Source organism: Amblyomma mixtum, chromosome 9 (genome assembly GCF_055824585.1).
Source record: "Amblyomma mixtum isolate Tamu chromosome 9, ASM5582458v1, whole genome shotgun sequence".
In the NCBI taxonomy this organism is placed as follows: domain Eukaryota; kingdom Metazoa; phylum Arthropoda; class Arachnida; order Ixodida; family Ixodidae; genus Amblyomma; species Amblyomma mixtum.
In genome coordinates this window covers 123333497-123346784 of record NC_143020.1, presented here as the reverse complement: position 1 = coordinate 123346784, position 13288 = coordinate 123333497, and the positions used below count along the sequence as shown (strand labels likewise).

The 13288-nt window shown below is 50.9% G+C and overlaps 1 long non-coding RNA gene across 1 annotated transcript; it reads right to left on the bottom strand.

Annotated features, from left to right (window-relative positions):
* Window positions 1–5785: 5785 nt before the first annotated feature.
* On the bottom strand, window positions 5786–9633 carry LOC149331068 (uncharacterized). Its single transcript, XR_016285769.1, has 2 exons — window positions 8854–9633; window positions 5786–6233 (listed from the first exon to the last, which is right to left on the bottom strand). It is a non-coding gene; the product is annotated as an uncharacterized LOC149331068 (long non-coding RNA).
* Between the last annotated feature and the right edge of the window lie 3655 nt (window positions 9634–13288).

The following is a 13288-nucleotide window of genomic DNA, read 5'->3' as shown; positions in this document are numbered from 1 at the left end:
TCATATTTGCTGGACAATGACGGGCTCGTGCTGAAGTACATAGCCACCGATGACGAGTCCATCGACCCGTTCTAGGTGGTTATCCCCAAAAGTCTAAGAGGCGCACTTTTGCGATTCTCTAATGACGAGCCACTGGCCGGTCATCTGAGTGGCTCCAAAGTTTTTGCAAAACTGAGTCATTCGGTGACGTGGCCCGGCACGAAGCGTGACATTTTCCGCTATCGCCGTTCCTGCCATGTCTGTCAAGCGGTGAAGTCACGGGGCGGCAAGCCGCCTGGAATGATGAAACCGATTGACAGTGTGCGTCCGTGGCAGATGGCCACCTGCGATTTGATGGGGCCTTTCCCCAGGAGCAAGCAGGGGTTCATAGACCTGATGGCCTACGCGTCACGGTCTGACGAGCTTGCGCCGGTACCCATTGGTATCAAAGGCAAGCGCAAAGGCACAACTGGTGCTGCGGAACGCAAGCGTACGGAGCACCGGTACAATCTGAGGCGACGGTCACCGGTGTGATTGATGCCGGACGGCGGACTTTTCCGCAACCGAAGGCACGCAGCCTCAGCTAGCTGGCGAGCTTTCTCGTCAGGCCCTACCCAGGCGAAGCACGGTGTGTTATTTTTTTGTTTGTTTTTGCAGCATGGTCAGTTCCAGCCTTGCGTGTTTATCTATTTGTTTGAGTCAGTTTCTAGTCACTTTCGTTTCTCCGCTTGCTCGTCTGTTTTTGTTCGAACGCACCCAGATGTACATAGGCAAACTTCAGCCCGCTCGTGCTTGCTCTTATCTTCTAGAAGGAATAGATTGGATTAGGTGTCGTTTGTACAGCGCGCCTTTTCTCATTTCCGGCCCGAATGTGGGTGGCAGGCTCGTTAAGGAGCCGTGTGTCGCGGTGCGAGTTTTGTGCGGCCCGTATGGAGGGGAAGTTGGCGGGGCGTTTGGGGCGATGGGGGGGCGGAAAGTGCACCCTTTGACCCTCGCCGCGGCGCCTCTGGACGCTTCTGATGAGGGGATCGTTGTCGCCGACCAGCGTCCGCGCACTTGCCGGTGTATGCGTGGTTGTGGCTGTGACTGTGTGCGCGCGTAACCATGAGCCAAGGCGACACCTGTGAGTTGTGCCGTTGTGTCCTTCTGCGTGAGCGCGAGGATGAGAAGGACCCCTCGCTGTGGACAAGGTTACACATCTGGACGCCGCCGAACGTCCTCGCCCGTTTCAGCCGGCGTGAAAGGGGTGCACTAACTTTCTTGTGCCCGAACGTGATGTCGTGTCCAAGGGCGCGAGGTCAGTGCTCTGCCGCGGCCCCGTCGTCATCAACGCAACCTACATCAACGGAAAGAAGACCGCCATCAGTCGTCGGCCCTCCCAACCCGTTCAACTTGAAGTCTGCGAGCGGTGAGTCGCCGACAGGCCCACTGGGCCGCGCCACCGAACTTTGAGGCTGGCATCCACCTGTAACATAGTTGTACATTTGTATTCACCTCTTCTTGTGTACCGTGTATATAATCTGCAAGCTGTTTTGATTTACTGAAGCGTATGCAAGTGTTGTTTGCCTTGTTTTTCCATTGTTTTTTTTACATTGTTCTGGCTGGAACTGAAGTGTAGCTAGTTTTTTTTTTTGTGTGTGTATTCATTTCTTTATTTTGGAACTGAAGTGTAGTTTTTTTGTGTATTGATTTCTTTATTTTTGGCCGCGTGCTTTGCCGATGGGTAGGAGGGCATTTAAGGAGAGGGGGATGTGGGAATCTGGCTTTCCGCCGTCGCCTTTGCGCGGCTAGCCGGCCTCCCGCGTTGTTTCTCCTCTTTCCCTTGCCCCCGCCTCAGGCGGTGGAGAGGCGGCTGGGTGACTAATCACTGTCATTTAGCCACAGCTCCGCCCCGGCTCCCCAAGGGCCTTTGCCATTGGCGCCTTTTGGCGGGAATTCGGGACCCCGCTTTGGGCGGCCGCGCGCCGCGCGACCGTCCGAGCGGGGCCAAGAGAGAGAGAGAGCCCTCCGAGACAGCGTAAGGTGCGTACGTTACTGTTTGTCCGTGCCGGCCTCTGCCGTTCGGACCAGTGCACACTCGAGCTCGCCCGCACGTGTCCTCTGACCTGCAGCGGCTCGAGCCTGTCTAGCGGGGTCCAGCGACCTCCGACAGGCGTACCTTGCGTTGTTTGCCCACTCTCTCTCGCAACCGGCCCAACGGCCGACACGAGAGCGAGATCACAGCACTGCCGCGGGGACATTCTCCTGCAGCGGCGTGCTAGCGGTGCGCATTACTCGAGTCGCTTCGTGCGCGCAGCGGAGCCTTGCTCCTCGCGCGCCCCCGGGACGGGGTGACTATTGAGTGTGTGTGTATCAGCTGGAGGACGATGTGAATAAACGTCTCCTTTGTGAACTTGGAGGCCTATTTCTTTGCGGCGAATCGCTCTCCTCCCAGCGGAGGTTGAGTGCGCTGCATCGGTGTCCCAGTGTGTGTGTGGTGACGGCTGATCGGGGCCCTTGGCTCGCGCGAAGCTCGAACCCGCGGTGGGTGGTGGCCTGTGTCCACGTAGAAACCCACAAGTTTTAGGCTCTCGCCCTACCGCGCTCGACTGACTTTTTTCAGGCTGCTTCATGCAAGTGCAACGTCACCTATTCACCCCGATAGGAGAGTTACCATTACATCACTAGAGCATAAACAGTGAAGGAAAGCACATTGCGAATATTGTGGATATTGCGAATGTTGCGAATGTTGCGAATGTTGCACATTGCGGGGTCAGTGCCAGAGCACCCCTTCCCCCCCCCCCCCCCCCGAAATTTTCTGAGTGCCGCATCTCCTCTCTCTCACACACCTTTCGGCCTTTTTATTTCGCCGATGCTATTTACACACCGCATCGTAATATTAAAATGTAAAAGCAAAAATAAGAAGAGTGTCGGTTTATTCCTGAAAAGATCGATGTATGTACTACGTTGTCGTGGCTCTAGAATAGGAAGCGGAACTTATTGCTGAGAAGAATCACACCTCTTCGCTACCGCACGAAGTATGGCACTCCTTTTAACAGTAGGCACAGTTCACCCGATTAAACATACCTTTTCACGTCAGCCTACTTTTTCATCCTTTGCGTTGTCCTCAAATGATCATAAACTATTACGAAAATAAAAAGTGCTTTTTTTAAGCGCCTCTGCGGCCGGGCGCAGGTTTACATGCATGAAGTATAAATTTTGACAAATACCATTCGTTCGCAGTTGCTGACTTTGCTATTGAGCAGAAGCTCTTGTGTTGTTGTAAATCACATGAAAATAGTTGAAACTGCCGCGACTTTTCGTTTTTTACGTATGTTCTCTGCGAATCAAGTTCACGCAATCCTGTGTGCACAAGTATTTTATGTAGAGATTAGAGTGAACGAAACGACGGACCCTTCGGCTTTATGAAAGCAATTAAAAGTATTTTAACTCTATGGACTACGATACTGTTTGGGCGCAGGCTTTCTTTTACTTTTCTACCGGCGGCGAATGACACCCTCGAAAAATATTTCTGGCTACCTCTTGCCACGGCCTTGGACTGTACGCTTCCCATGCTTTTGAGGGAGCTATAACCAGGCCTGCTGGAGACAGATCCTCCGCGCAATCCCAAATTATGTGATCCAGCGTTGCTAGTTCACCGCAACGCTGGCAGTTAGGATTTACTAGATCAGAAATATATTCGCACTGATCCATGAATTTGGCAGCGACCGTGTCTGCAGTCGCCTCCCCGTGGTGGCTTGATCTCGGCTCAGCGACGTATTCGGGGGAGGCAGACTCGCCCCTAAGATCTCTGTAATAACTCGCAACGGCCTGGCAGCTGTCCAGCGTCTCACTTCGCAAGGTCCCCGCGTCGGAGTCTTCCTCACCAGCACGGCTGACAAAACCTCGAGCGTACTGGTGATCGGCCCCTTCATGAGCCGGGACCCAAACCAGGCCAATAACTTTCCTGCCTTTTGGCATCGTGGTACTCGGTGGCGGAGATTCGCCGTCGCGCAATGTTGCGGAGGACCGTCTTGTAATCGCAAAGAATGGTGCTGGCGCCTTCCTGAGTAATTCCTAGCGTTGTAGTATCCTCTTCAGCCATCCCAACTCTGCTCGCGTAACTGCCGAGGCTACTACCTTGCGGGAAATGCTCCCAGCGGAGACTCCACGGTGCTTCCATCCCCCGAGTATTTTTCTCTAAGGAGCTGCGCCTTGGCCCTCTCCGTCCATCGTGACGACCCACCAGCACATTCTTGGAGCGCTCCGACTCTAATGCATTGACGGATTTCTACCGGCAAAACTACCCGGTCGATGTAGTTTCCGTCCCTAATATCCTGAGACGAGTCCCGCCTACGTCGTCCGAAGCCTCTGTTCATGCGACGTCAGCTCAGTTACTACATGGTACTGTGCACCCGCGGTGCCGCAGTGGAGGTCTCCGGAATAATTTCGACCACCTGAGGATTTTTAACATGCAATAACATCGCAGAATACGGGCGCCTTCCGCATTTCGCCTCCATTGAGACGCGGCCGCCGCGGTCGGGTTCGCACCCAGGTACTGCGGCACAGTAGCCGAGCGCCTAACAATTGAGTCACCGCGGCGGGTGCAAAGCAGTCACCGACAAAGGCGTTCCAAACAGCGGACACGTAAACCGCGCTAAGCCTTCCCGCGCATGTGCAGCCCCTCGGCACTTTGTAGCAGCATGTATCAGATTTAATATAAAGGCGCAAGTTTGCGCAATCGCCGCAGCATTCCCACCACTGACTTTTTTGTTTGCCACTACAAGTAAATCGTTATATTTAGCTCTGATTTTCTAGATATATTTTTTTTTTAAGTTACGACTGCCACCACGGTAACAACGCAGTGACATCACGTCCACAACTGGGCGCCTCGATGGGGATACGAGTCACCCTAGTCCAGGACCAGCAAAATAACAGTTGCCGATATTGGTGACAGAAATAAATAACATTGTTTCAGTGATAAACCACTCTAATGGTTTAAACTGGCTGTGTATGTGATTTCAGCGCTGGTGACAGTCTTCACTCCTCTAATGTAAGTCAATGTGCGAGGGTTTCCACAAAAGCCGCGGCAGAGTTTCGTGAGACGTACTCGCCGTCTGCTATCCCAGTGTTGCCATACTATTCTCACGAAACTCTGCTCAAAGCCGCTTACCAAGCGGAAAGAAACGTTCCTATGCCCAAAACATAGAATTTTAAAATGTTTTGCTACGTTTCTCAGCAGCACAGCTGGGCTTACGTTTATGTTCGCGAGGAGCTTTCGGTTGCCGCAAAGAAACCATGGCCAATTTCAGCGCAGCAGACTGCGCGTGGCAGCTTATGCAATCGTTCGCCGTGGTTCGCCGTGGTTACTCGTTCGCCGTGCGACCACTCAACTTCTGGCCTGCGGATGCCCGATGGCAAATCTCAGCTCAGACTGAGCGAATTAACAGTGGCACTCGCTCGTGCATTCAAATTAGTGGGCATTTTTTCTTACTGAGATACACGTAATTCAGACGCGGCCAATTCGTCAGTTCGAATGAACCAAAAGCTCGATTCTGGCGAGTTCGAATTTTCGATATTCTAATTTGAGTTCAGCTAATGCAAACAAGGAAAATATTGGATGAAAGTACTGTGAGCATTGAGCTCCACTTACTAACAACCAATTTTGCTTCTTGAAATCAACCAAGCTGTACACTTTCCATATGCAGCTAATGCCTGTTGCTTAAAAGCTTATAAGCTCAAAAGTCATCCAGCAAAATGAAAACGGAAAAAGAACAATTCACAAGGTCACTTCAAAAGGGGTGCTGAAGTGGAGACAGTACAGGTGTTCAGAGTTAAACATTCATGTTTATTGAATAAAATAAAGAAATAAAACAAAAACAAGTCAGTGATAATGGAGTTGTTTCGGCTTTGTCTCCTGATCAGTGACACGACGCACAAAGATGGCGTCGTGCGGTTTTTTATGAATCTCGCCCTGTTCGCAGAGGAATGAATAACCAACAGCGAGCCATCATGGCTAAAGGCCAGGGATGCAATGCTCGATGGGTACTTGTGGAACTGACAGAGACGCTTCTTGTTGAAGCCGTCCCAGATGTTCACGTGGCCGTCACTGTCTCCCGCCGCAAATGTGTTGTACAAGTTGTGGAATGCGTTCACAGTTGCGTTCACAGGGTAGATGAGCTCGATGCCATTGCTGTCTTTGGCACGGTGACACTTGAAGGCGTACTTCTGCTGCACTTCGGGGTTTGGATCCAAGTATTCAATAGCCACGCGCCCTGTGTAGAACCATACAATCAGCAACTTGATGCAACAAGTGAAGCCAGGACAGACAAGAGGGTCAACCACTGGAAGTACAGTGAGAAGTGCCCTTCCTGTTGTGTTCATTATTCTGACTGCTCTAAGTTCTCTCTCCAGTGGATAGACAACTTGGTCGAAATGAAACAGCCTAATACATCTTGCCACCAGAAAACAAAGTTAGGCAAGTTGATTACTAAGAGGCTTATTATACTTAGCTAGTACAAGCTAAGCGCCCTAATCCAATGTTTACACAAAAACTCAGTGGCTTAGGCACTTAGCTGACGAGCACCACACCACGGTTTCAATGCTCATATGCATTTAGCTAGGGACAAAAACCTGATGGAGCATTTAAGCCCCGCCTTCAGGGTATGATGTGATAGCGTAAATGGTCCCTTCAGTGGCCTAGGGTTTTCTTGGCATATCACTTCACAGCCATGGAAACTATTCGTTCCTTCGCCATCATGTAAAGCTTAACCTACACTTAAGAATTCCTACGCCATCATGTAACGCTTAACCTGAACTTAAGAATTACTTCGCCATCACGTAACGCTTAACCCACACTTAAGGATACAGTGCAATAGCATTACTGATACCTCTCGCACAAGTAGTCCTTCTCTGTCGCCTAGGTTCTACCTACATGCCCAAGTATGCAATATTGGCCATTCCCTACTTTACATTTATTGAACGGAGGAAGTCCTCCTACCGATCCTGGCACAGTGGAGGAGCGGTTAAGTGATGTGCCACTGCCACAGAAGGTGGCTATGTTTGGAACAGCGGCTGTTTCAAACACAGCCACTGGTGGGGTTTCTGAGATCCAGGTTGTGATAACGTCACAAGGTCACGTGACTTAGTGACAGGAGGGCCACCGGAATTTTTTCTCTTAATGCCGACTACACTGACAGCAGCATTTATGCATTTTAACAATATTTTGTTAAAATGCATGAATGCCAGTACACATTACAAAACTGCCGGTGGTCAAAAGTAACCTGGACCCCGCAGCAGGGCATCCTTCAATGTCCTCTGTCTAGCTTTGGAGCATTAATTGGCAAGTATTATGTACTTTCCCACGACTTTTCTTTGAATAACAAATAAGGAGATCTGGTGCAAAGCCCACAGTTTGCATTTGTAACGCCTTGATGGATGCACAGTCTTTCTTTCTACTGTGTCAAGCTACAAATTTGCAAAGGACGTCGCCCGACAGTGAAGCAAGAGCATTACGTTTTGCCCCAAAAAATAATTCATTAGTACAAGAAAATGATAGCAGACTGCCAATAAATTTCGACCACCTGGGGTTCTTTAACGTGCACTGACATCGCACAGTATATGGGCCTCTAGAATTTCGCCTCCATCGAAATTCGACCGCCGTGGCCGGGATCGAATCCGCATCTTTCGGGTCAGCAGCCGAGCGCCATGACCACTGATTCACCGCGGCAGCAAAAAAAAAAAAAGAGGTGCCGTTTTGGAGCTCTCGGGAATAATTTCGACCACCTGGGGATCTTTAACGTGCTCTGAAATCGCACAGCATATGGGCGCATTTTTGCATATCGCCTCCATCAAAACGCGGCCGCCGTGCGGCTGGATTTGAACCCGGATACTCGGCTCAGCGCCGAGCACGCTCACCACTCATCCAGGACTTTAATTCTGCTATTCAAATGCGCCTCGTGAGGGCAGTAGTAAACGTTCATCGTGTAGTCAAATTAATTTTAACAACTTTTAATATTACCCTCTCGGGGCACTAATTAACGAGTGTTTCTATTTCGTAGTCGCTGCCGAAGCACCCAGCTCGACTGTAGGAAGCTAGCTCAGCCTGCTTTTCTTTAATGCGTTAGCATTAAAACAGTGCTGCGAACAAAAACCTGTCTGTCGGCTTGTGCACGGTGTCAGTGAAAAAGGAGAGTAGGCGGCGCACGCAGCGCGCTGCAATTTAGCTGCAATGCAGCCTCGCATGATGTCGGTCGGCTCACGCGGCTCTTCCGTGGCGTTCGGCGCTCGGGCACCGACGGACACGTGTCGCGCGTTCCAAGAGTCCCGTAGTGTTTTGTGCGCAAAACTAATGCTACTGCGTTACTGTTACACGAATCCCATTGATCGCACTTCGTTCATTTTAATTAGGTGGAATTACAATGAAACATGGGATACATTCCAGTAGTGGTTTGGTTTATGGGGATTTAACGTCCCAAAGCGACTCAGGCTATGAGAGACGCCGTAGTGAAGGGCTCCGGAAATTTCGACCACCGGGGTTCTTTAACGTGCACTGACATCGCACAGTACACGAGTCTCTAGAATTTCTCCCACAAAGAAATTCAACCGCCGCGGCCGGGATCGAACCGGCGTCTTTCGGGGCAGCAGCCGAGCGCCATAACCACTGAGCCACCGCGGCGGCTCGAGTAGTGCAGCAGGGGGCACGGGGATCAGTGGAGGAAAAGGGAGAGGGGGCCTAGATGCGCATTAGCCCAGGGCCCCCACTTTTCTTAATCCGGCCCTGCCCGGTGTTCACCAACGAGTATCAAGATCTGACAGCTCTAAGGAGTGCTTGAATTTGCTCTTGACCTACTCCCGCGCGGGGCTCTAACAGCGCATCGAGAACATGGAGCTTACCAGTCCGCGGGTGACGATGTATGTAGGAAGCCAGAGGATGGGCACCGTCATGAGGATCTCAATCTACACCTGCAGGGTGGGCGGGCTCGCCGAGAACACCAGCAGGTCCACCGCGGTGGCCACCAGGGCACCGATCACGCCTGCGTCATTCACGGCACCATGAAGGATAATTTTACCCGGCTCCCCACGAGTAAGCCTGGAGTGTTATTGCGATGGCAATAAAAGTGTCATCGGGGAAAAAAAAATTGTGCCATCGGTCATAAAATTATACCGCTGGCCGCAGGAAAACGACGTCACCAGAGCGAATAATTCCCGTTGGCTGGGGGAAATGACGTCACCAGACCTGGTCATTCTCGTTAGCTGGTGGTAAGAGACCTCACCAGACCGGGTCATTGGCTGAAGGAAGGTGACGTCACCACACCTGATAATTCCCATTGGCTGGAGGGCAGGGACATCACTAGACCGGAAGTGACGTCACATCCCTAAATATATCAACAGCTTGGTTTGGTTTATTGGGGTTTAACGTCCCAAAGCAACTCAGGCTATGAGGGAGGCCGTAGTGAAGGGCTCCGGAAATTTCGACCACCTGGGGTTCTTTAACGTGCACTGACATCGCACAGCACACGGGCCTCTGGTATTTAGCCTCCATCGAAATTCAATCCCCGCGGCCGGAATCGAACAAGCGTCTTGGGTCAGCAGCCGAACACCATAACCGCTGAGCCACCGCGGCGGCCCTCAACAGCTTCTAATGCTATCGAATTAAAAGTCAATGTAATTAGGTGTTCCTGTGCATTTTCTGCCTTCGTGACAACATCTGACTGTGCGAGCATATAAACGGAAGTGCGGGGTGTCGAGTGCTATCACTTCACCGTAACGGACCACCCACATTACTTTTGCGGCGAATACTGCAAACTTATTATTCTATACCTCAAAGTCTTGCTAATGATTTCGCCGTTAGATTATTTCGCACGCACTAAATTTCGCAAACCGAAAATGCAGGTCTCTATAAGGCAGGTCTCTCTATAAGAGGAAGGAGCGCACAGAAGGGCACGTAAACCCCAAGTACATGGACTGTAGTAAGTGCCCGTGGTGTCCATGCGCCCACCTCGCATGGACACCACGGGCTGTGGTGTCCATGCGTTACCGTTTTAATGTAGAGTTGTCAACCGAGTACCGTGATCTAAGGGTATACCTCCATTCTTAATCAACTTAAACGTTGGAATTTATTTCTCAGCAGGCTACAATAGGAAAGAAATGGTCGAAGTACTGTGACCATCGCCTACGTGCACAACGCTCTCGCCATCTATTTAGAGCTGAGGAATGCCGGTAAGTGTAAGGTCGTCGCTTGCACCCGCTTGTACGCGTTGCTTTTGCTTGTGTTTTTTTTTATACAGTTACGCCCCGAGCCGCTTCGCCGGGATGCCGGGCGTCCCGGGCGGGGAGGAAACTTTTGTCTTTTGTATGCTGTTTCGAGTTCTGTTTCGTACAGCGGTACCCCCGAGCCACTTCGGCGGGGTGCCGCGTGCCTTCGGGGGCGGACCTTTTGTTTGTCTGTTGTTTGTCGTGCGGAGCGGGCCCCCTGGACGGACCGCGCGTTCATCACCCGCATTTGAGATGTTTGTTTCCGCGGGTGAACTCGCACTTTGCGTGGAGTGAGCATTGAGTGTGCAACTGGTTTAGTTGGGTCTCGTTCTAGCGCCGACATGTAAGGCGTCGTGTGTCCCCGTAGACGGCGCCGCTTCGCGCATGTGCGGGGCTCCGGACGCCTTCGACAGACCACACCCCGCACATCTGTTAGGTGCCTGGGTTTGCGTTGTTTTTCTTTGCCGTATGTCGCAGCCACTGGTCGTAAATTTGAGCTTCTCCGCGGGGATGGGTATCCTAACCTTGCGGACCAAGGCCCAGACGCGCCGGCGCCCCAGCCCCATCCGCGGTACATGGATTCCCCGAAACCGGGGGAAAGCGTCCTTCGTAATATGAGAGCGCTGAACGAAGACATGTTTTTGTAGAAGCCCAGCCACGGCCGCGAGCTCTGAGCGGGCGGCAGTTGAGGTCGGAGCTGGGTAGGAGACGGACTTCCTCCCGCATGCTCGCTTAGGACGACGGATTGTCTTAAGTCCAGGGGCGGCCCAGCTCGGTTATTCTTTTCAATGCTGCTGTCATCATTATAACTGTACTGTACCTTTTTATTGCAATCAAGTGTTAATTACATAAGTGTTCTCAGTTAATCCGGCGGAATCGAGAGGTTCATTGGGCGAAGCAGGGAAACGGGACCTACTAAGAAGAAAGAAGAAACAACTAGCAACAACGAGTGAAGAAGAAGAGAGAACAAAACAACAGGACTAGAACAACACCATAATTGTTTTACTGTAAGGTTTCTTCGAAGTTGAGTCTTTGGATGATGAGCTTTATAATGTATACTTTCAACCAACGTTTGGGGATGGAACTAGGCCGTTAATTCTGCCCAGAAATTCTCCCCTACAAAAGTAGGATTTTCATGGGCCTGCCTATGGGTGAGAACTATCCTGCCTATGGGTGAGAACTATTCAGCAGCCTATAAACTTCTCTCTGGAGCACCGGCCAATGGCAATTACCCGTACATTTACGGTAGAGCTATAACAAACCGCCGTCCTGAAGATCGCTAGCCTAACCACCAGCGTCCATCCTGCACCCCGATTAGAAAGGTTATAAAGCTGGGCAAGTTGGTCAATTCACTGTGATATACAACGACACAAGCCAGGAATAGAAAGGGAAAAAAAAGGACCACATGGTACTTCCGCTGTGACGTTTCCTATTCACTGCACCTGTTGTTTATCGCACCGCATCTCATATGAACGGCGGTCCTTGCGCAAGATTTCATCAACGTTGATAAACCCAGCTGCACATTACCCGTCACGGACGGTTTCCCCAAGGCGGGACCGAGAGTTGAAAGCGGTTTGAATGCGTGCGCACTTCGTAGTCGGACCTTCGTAGTCGGACAATAGGTCGCACATCGGACCTATTGACTCCTATAAGATGATGGTTGAACATGTTTTGGGTGCCTTTAGGCGCTGCTCATCCCATTTGAAGTTTACTCACGAACTAGCCACTAACAATTCCATCCGTTTTTTAGACTTGTTGCTAACCTTTTCTGGAAAAGGCCATGTGTGCTGGATGTACTCACCAAGAACAAAAAAGGGGCTGCTACCCTTTGACTCTAACCACTCTAAACTAGTCAAGCGAGGTATTGCCAAGGCTTGTTTCCATAACGCCGTGAAAAAAAGTTGCTGCCACACCGTGTCAACCAGTGTCACTACGCAAGCCCAACGTCTATCTGATGCAGGCTTCCCAGGAGAAATGTTGAGAGCGGTCGCTGAATCCGTATTAAAGGAGATGAATGGCATGGCCGGGAAGGGAAACAATGATGCACCTGATAAAAGGAAAAGAGTGCAAGTCATGCCTTATTTGCACAAAGTGGCGCACAATGTTAAGAAAGTCGCCGAGCGCCAGGGGGTCAATTTGGTGTTTTCTGCGCCAGTTAAGCTTTCAGGTCTTTGCGCACGAATTATGCCTGGCGGAAATAAGAAGCGTTGCACGACCAAACATAGAACTATGTACACAAAGTGCCGGACCGAAGTGATCTACAAGATTCCGCTGACCTGTGGAAAATTTTATATAGGTCAGACAGGGGACTGTGTGAACGAGAGGTTGCGCAAGCACAGAACAAAAGTCGGCGCTCGTGAAGATGGTAATCTTGCTCTGCATTGCAGTAGATGTCCCGGAAAATGTTCCCCACGTTTCGCAGATGTCACCATCCTGGGCTGCGGAAAAACACGGAAGGCTCGTGAAATCTTTGAGGCCTTCCAGATTGCCAAACATGGTGATGCTTGCGTCAGCTCACCATCGATAGCATTAACGGCAAAAGAATTTGATTATTTGAGTGATCATGTTTGAGTGTTGCCTTGGCGCATGCGTGGTGATTACTTGGCGGTCTGTACTCAATGAAAAATTCAGTTGTTAGTCCAGCCGTTGTCCTGTGTCGTTCTCTTCTTGTGTTTCCGTCTTTTTTGGCTGGTTTTCTCCCTTGACATGCCTTACCAACAGGCCCACCATTCTTCCCTGCTCCCTGTTCGTAGTCCAGCTCCAGATTTAGGTCAATTACGGCCGCTCAGTGCAGATCGACCTGAGTTATACCCCCGTGACGTACAGTGCTTCCAGCCCGAATGCAAATATGGCAAGAGGTTGAAAACAAGAGCAAGAAGTGTGCTTGGGCAGGGCATGTAATGCGAAGGGAAGACAACCGCTGGTCCTTAAGGGTAACGGAGTGGATTCCAAGAGAAGGCAAACGTAGCAGGGGGCGGCAGAAAGTTAGGTGGGTCGGTGAGATAAAAAAGTTTGCGGGAATATGGTGGCCGCGGCTAGCGCAGGACAGGGTTATTGGAGAGACATGGGAGAG